The 10,256-nt window shown below is 36.2% G+C and overlaps 1 protein-coding gene across 7 annotated transcripts in view; it reads left to right on the top strand.

Annotated features, from left to right (window-relative positions):
* EHBP1 (EH domain binding protein 1) overlaps positions 1-10,256 on the top strand; it is a 591,964-nt gene that overhangs the window by 541,600 nt on the left and 40,108 nt on the right. The gene's annotated exons all lie outside the window — the stretch shown is intronic.

Raw genomic sequence — 10,256 nt, forward strand, 5'->3', positions numbered from 1 at the left:
CCACCTCTCTGGGCCCTGGTGATAAGAGTGCCTTCATGGGAAGTGATAACTCTCCCTGATACCGTGTGAGCCAGCACTATTGAACAGTGTGCTCATCCATGCAGAGTTGGAATACACATCTGTGCCTCATTGATATGCCACTGCTTTAAAAAAAAAGTGAGATCTTCACTGTTCTACTGATTCATTGGGAAAAAAAAAGATTTGGCCAGCTAAAGCCATGTACTGCATGAAACAGAGCACTGTGCAGAGGAGAAGGCTCCATGGACTAGATCACTGAAATTTGAGAATACTATCTGGTTACTGATGCTCCACAAATTTTTTTTTCAAGAGAACAGATTTTTAAAAGTCTGTAATACTTTGTGTCACAGTTGCATTTGAAAGGATTAAGGTATATAGGAAGGTTTGTGAAAATAGGTTAGAGTAGCAAGTTAGCTCCTAACCAGAGGGTAGATTGGCGTTTAATACTGATTGCCAATAGTGATTGAATAGCTCTAAATGCACAATAAGCTATTGGGAAAAAAAACAGTATGTGTGTTTACACACACACACACACACACATATCTCTCTCAAATGTTGCTCCTACAAAAGGGGTAGAAATGAGAAATAAATTCAAATTACACCAAAGTAAAGTAAATGATATTAAAGAAAACATCAAAATATAAAAGTAGAAAATCTATTTCTTTAATCAAATTAATCAATTTTATGGCAATGTTAAAATAGATTAATAAAACAGTAAATTAGATTAGTAAATTAGTCGTAGATTAGGATTGGAAAGCTTTCCTGAAAATTTTCTTCATTTCCCAAGAACATAATTAAAGAACTTCTCAAAAGAAAAAAGGTGTGTGTATACATATCTATTTATGGGACATTTGAAAAATACCAAAAATACCTAAATTAGAAAGACTTTTGGCTTTATCTGGCCCATTGGGTTTCAAATTATGTTCTGTGAAGCCCTAAAGCTTCTTCTGAGGCACCTGAGTACTGCCAGGACTATAAGGGAGCAGAAAGCAGACAGGTGTCTAGATTTCTCACCTTACTTTAAACAGAATAGCTCTGAGTTTATTTATTTGAAATAGCAAGCTTCTTGGAAGAGTTTATTAAAGAAAAGGTTCTACTACTTAAAATTTAAAACCTAAAGAAACTTTTAAAAATGTTTGAAAAATTTACCTAACCCTTTCATTGCACAGAGGAGACAAAGGCTCAGGAAAAGCTCAAAGTCACATAGATCAGTAAATGGCCAACCTTGGACTAGAATTTCAGTCACCAGAAGCCTATCATACAGGATCCTTCCTTCTACACCAGTTACCTAGAACACATGTATCATTGACCTAACAACGTTACCTGTATGCTCAATCTTATACATAGCATTTGTTTGGATTCAATAGATATCCCTAAACCAATGTATTGTTAAATATTTACATTTTTTTTTTATTTCTAAGGGACTTTGAAAATATTGGTTATGTTAGCTATATAAAAATGTAAACTAGGGCTTGACCAGGCAGTGGCACAGTGGATAGAGCATTGGCTGGGATGCAGAGGACCCAGGTTCAAAAGCCCACGGTCTCTGGCTTGAGAGTATGCTCACCAGTTTGAGCACACACTCACCATTTTGAGCGTGGGGTTGTTGCTGGCATGAGCGTGGGATCATAGACATGACCCCATGGTTGCTGGCTTGAGCTCAGAAGGTTGCTGGCTTGAGCCCAAGGTCGCTGGCTTGAGCAAGGGGTCACTGGCTCTGCTGTAGCCCCCCAATCAAGGCACATATGAGAAAGCAAACAATGAACAACTAAGGAGCTGCAATGAAGAATTGATTCTTTTTCTCTCTCTTCCTGTCTATCCCTATCTATCCCCTGTCTGTCTCTCTCTCTTTCACCCCTACCCCAAAATGTAACTAGGAAGTACAATTTCTGCAATACATTTTAAAATTATTGCCATTAAATATTTTAAGGAGACTAAATTTTTAAAATTCTTTTAAGAACCACCTTTTCTTTTTGTATTGGATAAAATAGATGTTACTACAAGAACCCTTGTGCCACTAGAAAAAAAGCTAGAAATTCTGTTTCCTTCTCTTCATTCACACTAGAGGCCTGATTTATTGAGAGTTCCAACCAAAGAGACTCAAGTTCTCCTTCCCATTCCACATATTACCAGTGATGCTTTGAAATGGCTCTATTCCAACTACAGATTATTTATCGTCTGAAAGGTGTGGAGTACAGATTGATACTAAATCCTTTCAGGGCTTTGTATTCCTTACTGTGCAGAAGAGAAGGTGATCTATACTTGGCTTTGCTACTGCAGTTCAGGCTAAAATTGACTTTGTTCTTCAACTTAATAAGCTCTAAGAATCACCCTACACTGTCTTGAACCTCCTTCAGCCCAAATTATGGTTTCCTAAGATGTGCCTAAAGCCTACCTAATAACTGAAGTAAGAAATAAGATATTAGAATTGGAAAGTATATATTCATTCTTTTCTTTTGGGGGGTTCTAATAGTTCCAACTTTTCATTCATTATGGTAGTTAGTATCTTTTCTCTGATATGTTAGTGTTTTTAGTGTACTTTCTGAATCTTGATCTTAGAATTAAATAGAGCCAACAGTATCCATAGTTTTTACATAAACTAAAGCTCAGGTGGGGAAACTAACTCATTTAAGACGGACTAATTAGGCTGACCTGTGGTGGCACAGTGGATAAAGCGTCAACCTGGAACACTGAGATCACAGGGTTGAAACCCTGGGCTTTCCCAGTCAGGGCATATACAACAAGCAGCCAATGAACAACTAAAGTGGAGCAACTATGAGTGATACTTCTCACTCTCCTCCTCCTTCTCTCTGTAAAATCAATAAATCTTTAAGACGGACTAATTAGTAATGGTTGAATTAGGGCTTGAACCTGAGTTTTTAAGTTTTCTAGCTCTTGAATCATTCCTCTTTCCCACCATATTTTCTTTACAGAACAAATATACTTTATAGACTGACTTATACAATATTTTATTGATTTGAAGTTTACATATCATAAATTAAAACAAATCAGTAGCATTTAGCATATTCATACTGTTAAACACTCACCACCACTATTTCCAGAGTTTATCACCCTAAACAGAAACTCATAAGTAGAATCTAACAGTAGTTGTCCTTTTATATCTGGCTTCTTTCACTTAACATATTTTTGAGATTCATTCATGTTATAACATGTACTTTGGTTCAGTGTTAGAGCATTGGCCTGGTGTGTGGATGTCCTGGGTTCGTTTGCCAGTCAGGGCACACAGGAGAAGCGCCCATCTACTTCTCCATTCCTCCCCATCTTGCTTCTTGCTTCTTGCTTCTTGCTTCTTGCTTCTCTCTCTCTCTCTCTCTCTCTCTCTCTCTCTCCCTCCCTCCCTCCCTCCCTCCCTCTCCTCCTGCAGCCATGGCTCAGTTGGAGTGAGTTGGCCCCAGGCACTGAGGATGGCTCCACAGCCTCCGCCTCAGGCACTAACAAGAGCTTGGTTACTGAGCAACAGAGCTATGCCCAGATGGGCAGAGTTTGCTCCCTAGTGGGCTTGCTGGGTGGACCTCACTGCCTCCCCTCCTCATGTACCATTTATTCCTTTATGGTTAAATATACTACTCACAAAAATTAGGGGATATTTCAAAATGAATATGAAGTGATAAAAAAAAGTATTTGATTTTTTTTTTAAACAAGAACATCAGAAAAGCAAATGGCAAGTCAAAGAAAGCTGATTATGCAGATGAGATGCAAAACCAACTTTTATTTCATTGGTGAAAATGCATTATACAAAAGGCTGTAAATACTGGAGTATCTGCATTTTGATCCCCTAATTTTTGTGAGCAGTGTAATATACCACATTTTATTTCTTTATGTATTTATCCATTGAGGTACAGTTGTATTTTCACCTTCTGGCTACTATCAAAATTTGTGTACAAACATCTCTTTGAATCTCTGTTTTTAGTTCTTTGGGATACATACCTAGAGTTGGAATTGCTGGGTCATATGGTAATTCTCTATTTAACTTTTTGAGAACTATACTCAATTTTAAATGGGTTGTGAAATATATTTAGAAGGTGTTTTGTGGACTTGAGAATATATTTTCCAAAGGAAGCACTGTTGAAAGTATCCACAGCCCCAACAAACCTACTAGAAAAACTATTTATTTAAAATATAACCATACTGACCAGTGGTGGCACAGTGGGTAGAACATTGACCTGGGACACTGTGGTCCCAGGTTCAAAACTCTAATATTGCTAGCTTAAGCATGGACTCATCTGGTTTGAGCGCATGGTCGCCAGCTTGAGCATGGGATCATCAACAGGATTCCATGGTTGCTGCCTTGATCCCAAAGTTTGCTGGCTTGAAGCCCAAGGTCGCTGGCTGGAGCCCAAGGTCACTGGCTTAAGCAAGGGGTCACTGGCTTGACTGGAACCCCTGGTCAAGTCACGTCTGAGAAGCAATCTGTGAACAACTAAAGTGCCATGACTACAAGTTTATGCTTCTCATCTCTCTCCCTTCTTGTCTATCTGTTTCTCAAATAAATAAATACAAATAAATAAATAAATAAAATAATACAAAAAGTTGTCCTAGATTTGCATCATTGGTTTCCAGAGCTTGAACAGCTCTGGGTTTTTAGCACCAGACCCTTGGACATTGAAGCTCTCTAGCATGCTGAGAAGGAGGTAGGTGGAATCTGGATGGTGACCTAGACTGCTGGGCATTTCTTCTGGTATTTCAGAGAAGACTCTGGCAAGAAAGGAGCAAAGGAATGTAAGACAGAGCCTCAGTTATTCAGCAACAAGATGGGGATGTGCCAGGGATGAAAGGGCAGTGGAGAAGGAAGGGCTCAAGAGATCCCAACATCTCTTTGGGGGAACATCAGTGGCAGAAACTGAGCAGCTGTAGGGATTTTTATTTCTGAAATTGAGTAATCCTAAATCAGTGATAGAATACTAAATACCATTATTGTATATATATGTGTGTGTGTGTGTGTTTTCTGCCATTCCACTTTGGGATCTGTAAAATCCTTATGCAAATACTAGGAAATTTTTTTTCATCAGCTTTTAAATGTTTTTATTGCATTGTTTTTGAGTTTTGGTTTGGTGATTGTTGCAGAGGATGAATTTTTACATTTCTAGCACATAAAGTTTGTAGTGGTTACTTCTTTGGGAAATGAACACTTATTAGAAACACATGTGCATTCTAAGCTGGCATTAAGTACCGCATTAATGGATCCTTTAGCAGCAATGTTGTAACCCTTGAAAAAGTGGAGTTTAGAATAAAAATGTTGATGGGCCCTTTTACTCACATGCTGCAAATAATGTTACTATAATAAATGCTACTTATTTTCTATTTCTAATCTGTTTTCATTTGATGATTATCAAGCTTTATTACTATAGAATGTAGTATCTTAAACTCATAATTTGTTTTTTAAGAAAGAAAGTGCCAATATTTTATTTACAATTTGAATATAAAACAATAAAGAGTGGGGAATTACAATAAAATTGCATCTTACAACTTTATAATTTGTAAGCATTGATAAAAAATTATCATGATTACTTCCTTAAGTCCCTGGGCCAAAAATACTAATTCAGCAGCTTTTTATAGGCTATCTACTTCAAGAAACCTAATTGACCACTTAAAATATTAAATATACCTTGGGGGAAAAAAGAATTAAAAGAATAACTTTTCTGCATATTTCTCAGAATGTTTCTTTACCTTATCATTTGAGGAGCACAGCATAGTTTTAAATCAGAGAACTGGTCCCACAAATAAAATTTTTGAGTTCTAAAGGTGACACTGTTGATATTTATTGCATACTTATATGTCTGGCTCTATGGAAAATGTTTTAAATGCATTATTTCCTTCCACAGTAGCCTTACGAGATAACTGGGACTATTAATAACCACATTTTTAGTGAAGAAACTGAGGCTCAGAGAAGGAAGTAACTTGCTCAGTTTATACAGTTCTCAAGTAGTGGATCCAGGAGTCGAACCATGCCTGGAGGCTCTGGAACCCAACCTCCTGATACCACATAACATGATCTCTGCTTCATCTCTCAATATTCTGAAAGATGAACTTCTGCTTTTTCTAGTATCTTATTACTAATTCTCTGGAATCTCTTATCACCAGTTTTTTTAATTTTTTAATTAGTAACTCAGAAATAACAGATATTTATTTGACTTATGAAAAAAGGTATTTTACCAACCCTTTTGGTCCATTAAGAGACCCAGCAAGCTCATGTTTCTCTTAATGTTATTTCTTTGCCCTGTTCATCATAATGTAGTATGCATGAAAATTAGTCTGCAAAATATCCTCTTTTGGAATAATCAAAGAGATAAAAACAAGCTTCTCTTCAAAAGAAGCATCTAGCTTTTTGCTGATCTTTACAAGGTTCTGAAACTTGAGCATTACAGCCTACAGAGAGTTGGTTTTAGTCTCAGCTACTAATATCTGAAGACAATTTTCTGAAATACATTAAAAATAAAATAATTTAAAAAGTTTTAAGTGACTGACTTCAAAATTAATATAATTTTTATAGTAGCAGCTTGCAATTTATGGCATTGGATATATATGTACATTTCTATGTTAAAGTCCTTACATTTGCTCTTAAAATAAAAATGTGATCTTGATTGAATATGAAAATGTAATTTCAGCTATTTCAAGAAAGGATAGTTTATCAGTACATTTGAAAAGCTTATAGAAAATTAGTGCTTCAGTGGCATGCATATTGGTTTAATATCATGTCTTTTTTTTTATATTTTTTTTAATTGATTGATTTTTTGAGAGAGGGGGGACAGAGAGAGAGAGAGAGAGAAGGGGGAGGAACAGGAAGCATCAACTCCCATATGTGCCTTGACCAGGCAAGCCCAAGGTTTTGAACCGGCAACCTCAGTGTTCCAGGTTGACGCTTTATCCCACTGCGCCACCACAGGTCAGGCAATATCATGTCTCTTGATTAGAGTCTAAATACTTTAAATTATTACAGTTCCAGAGGGTTGTTTTTTTTTTTTTTCCAGAGGGTTTTATACCTATGTTTCTGAAATACTATATATACTGCTCACAGAAATTAGGAGGTATTTCATAGCTTCATACTCATTTTTAAAATATCTCCTAATTTTTGTGAGCAGTATATGATTATAAAAGACTTGTTCTATGAATGAGTAAGAAAAAAGGCACGTGCAGGTTAAAAAAAAACATTTGTGTGATCAAAGTAGAGAGTAATATAATTTCAGTCACATTGATTTATTTCTCTTCATTATAACCAACATTAAATGATTATAAAGGCAGAACAGTGTACCTTCTTTGCTACAACCAGTGTATTGTATGAATAAAACAGATGAATTTTTGATGTTGTGACTCATTGAGTAAGTGCAAACTTCAAAGTACAAGACCAGGTTGTGGTGCACTGGATAGAGTATCTGGCTGGGGTGCTAGGGACCCAGGCTTGAAACACGCTGTTGCTGGCTTGAGCACGAGCTCACCTGGCTTGGGTGCAGGCTCACTAGCTTGAGCACGGGGTCACTGGCTTGACCACGGGATCATAAACATGACCCCATGGTCGTTGACTTGAACCCAAAGTTGTTGGCTTGAGCAAGGGGTCACTGGCTCAGCTGGAGCCTCCCCTTGCCCCCGGTCAAGGCACATAGGCAATCAAGGAACAACTAAGGTGCCACAACTATGAGTTAATGCTTCTCATCTCTCTCCTTTTCTGCCTGCCTGTCCATCCCTGTCTGTCCCTCTCTCTCTCTAAAAAAACAACAACAACAAAACCCAAAAAATTATAAGTCAAGCATCAAAAATCTTTCTAAGAGCCATGTAACTATTTTATACTATGTATATCTCTTCAGTTTTCTTTCATCTATATTTTCTTATTTCTACCCTCCAAAAATGTTGCATTCTGAACTTTGTTATAATTATGTATTTGGCCTGCATAAGTTTTTAATGAGTTTAATGATTAGACATAGTCTTATATGATCAGTTAGATATGAATTCAGTTACTTATTAAAAAGGCACTATTCAGTATTTGAGACCCTGTAGATATTATCAGATAACAAACATTTATGGTGCTATATAAGGATTAATTAACAAAAACTCAATTGATCACCAATGGCAAATGTAATTGAATTAGCAGAGCAGTAAAAGAAATGTGGACAAAAATACATATAGACAAGAGAATATGGGAAAGCTTCTGTAATGTTTTAGATTAATAGGCATGCAGAATTCTTCACATTTTTTATTACGTTGTCCCTAGATGAATTCAAAGTAATTGGGGTGGTTAATTTTATTTACACAGAGCCGTTCACAGCACATTAAATAATAGAGATAATTGAACAAGAATTGTCAAGTGTGTACTGATATCAGACATATTACAGAAGGGAATGTGCATAAAACTTCATTTCTATGCAGCCATTGTTTATGGTAATTAAGTACACAGATTTATCCCTTGGTTGCCTTCCAAGCTTATGGCAACTGCTATTGTTGTGCTCCATTAATATGTAATCAGGAAATAGTTTAATTTTCTAATCTGCAGTTTGAGAATTCACTTTCTAACAACTCTTAATTACTGCATTGCCCTAATGATGCTCATGGTTATGAAAATTGAACCAATAAACTCAGTGGAAGAAGCCAGAGGGGATTATAATTCCAGAGGTGGTACTTACTTAATAAACTTGTTATGCCTTCACCAGAGGGAGCTCAATGTCCTTCAAAAACATTTAATTCTATATTTTAGCATTTGCATCTCCACTATGTAAGGAGTAAAATATTTAGGAGGAGGCATTATTCTAAAATATTCAATATATTAATGAAAAATGAAATAATATCTTGATGCCTTTAAAGAATTTTACTCATTTAAAAATTAATTATTCAGGGACTAGGTCACAAAAAATGTATCTGTTGTTTTAAATTGACTTTATAGAACTTATTTTTTAAATGTATTTATTTTGCTAATTCACTTTCATTTATAAAAGTATATATGGGAGCTGTCTCTATAAAATATTTTACTTTTAGCCTGACCTGTGGTGGTGCAGTGGATAAAGCGTCGACCTGGAAATGCTGAGGTTGCCGGTTCAAAACCCTGGGCTTGCCTGGTCAAGGCACATATGGGAGTTGATGCTTCCTGCTCCTCCCCCTTCCTTCTCTCTGTCTCTCTCTCTCTCCCTCTCTCTCTCTCCTTTCTAAAATGAATAAATAAAATAAAATTTAAAAAAAATATATTTTACTTTTAGCTCTAAACATAACTTCCTCTTTTTTCTCTTGTCATTCTTCTTCCCGACTTGATTATAGAAGTTTTTTGCTCACAGAAATTTTGTTAGCTCTATTTTCTGAGATGAAAGATCTTAAGGAATTACAGTCTTTAAAATCATACATGAAGAAAAAAAAGACTTGCCATATATCATCAAGATAAGATATAGTATATGAGAAGGACCTCTTCTCTCTCATGATCTTTTTGTTTTCACAATATGGTCTCCCAAAACCCAAGTAAGAGGCCTGACCAGGCGGTGGTGCAGTGGATAGGGTGTTGGACTAGAATGTGAAGGACCCAGGTTCAAGACCCTGAGGTCACCAGCTTGAGCGCAGCTCATCTGGTTTGAGCAAAGCTCACCAGCTTGGACCCAAGGTCACTGGCTTGAGCAAGGGGTTACTCGGTCTGCTGTAGCCCCAAGGTCAAGGCACGTATGAGAAAGCAATCAATGAACAACTAAAGTGCCACAATGAAAAATTGATGCTTCTCATCTCTCTTTCTTCCTGTCTGTCTCTATCTGTCCCTCTCTCTGACTCTCTGTCTCTGTCTAAAACAAAACAAAAGAAAAAAAACCCAAGTAAGAGTGATGGGTAACACCACAGATTCAACTAATCATTTACCTATCAAGAACATGAAAATAATTTTTAGTGGTTAAAAAGAAAAAATGTAGTAAATACTTTGTTAACATTCTCCAACACAGACTGACTTTCATTCAATGAAGGTAGAGACTAACTTCAGTAAAATAAGAGAATAAATGAATTTTAATAGTTCAGGTTACTTTCAACCTAAAGAAATTTATGTCATGTTATTAATGACATTTATATTTTTCAGGATTAAATTTTAATAATTTATTTTCTTATGTTTTCCATTTTATTGATATTTATTATAATTTTATGGTTTAGGAATTAGTAATGGGTCCCATTGATCTTACTTCTGAAATTATACGTACAATGAAAAAGTGCTCTCAAACTTGGACATGCATCAGAATTACCTGGTGAGTTCGTAGATTCTCACCACTTCC

This window comes from Saccopteryx bilineata, chromosome 3 (genome assembly GCF_036850765.1).
Source record: "Saccopteryx bilineata isolate mSacBil1 chromosome 3, mSacBil1_pri_phased_curated, whole genome shotgun sequence".
Taxonomy (NCBI): Eukaryota; Metazoa; Chordata; class Mammalia; order Chiroptera; family Emballonuridae; genus Saccopteryx; species Saccopteryx bilineata.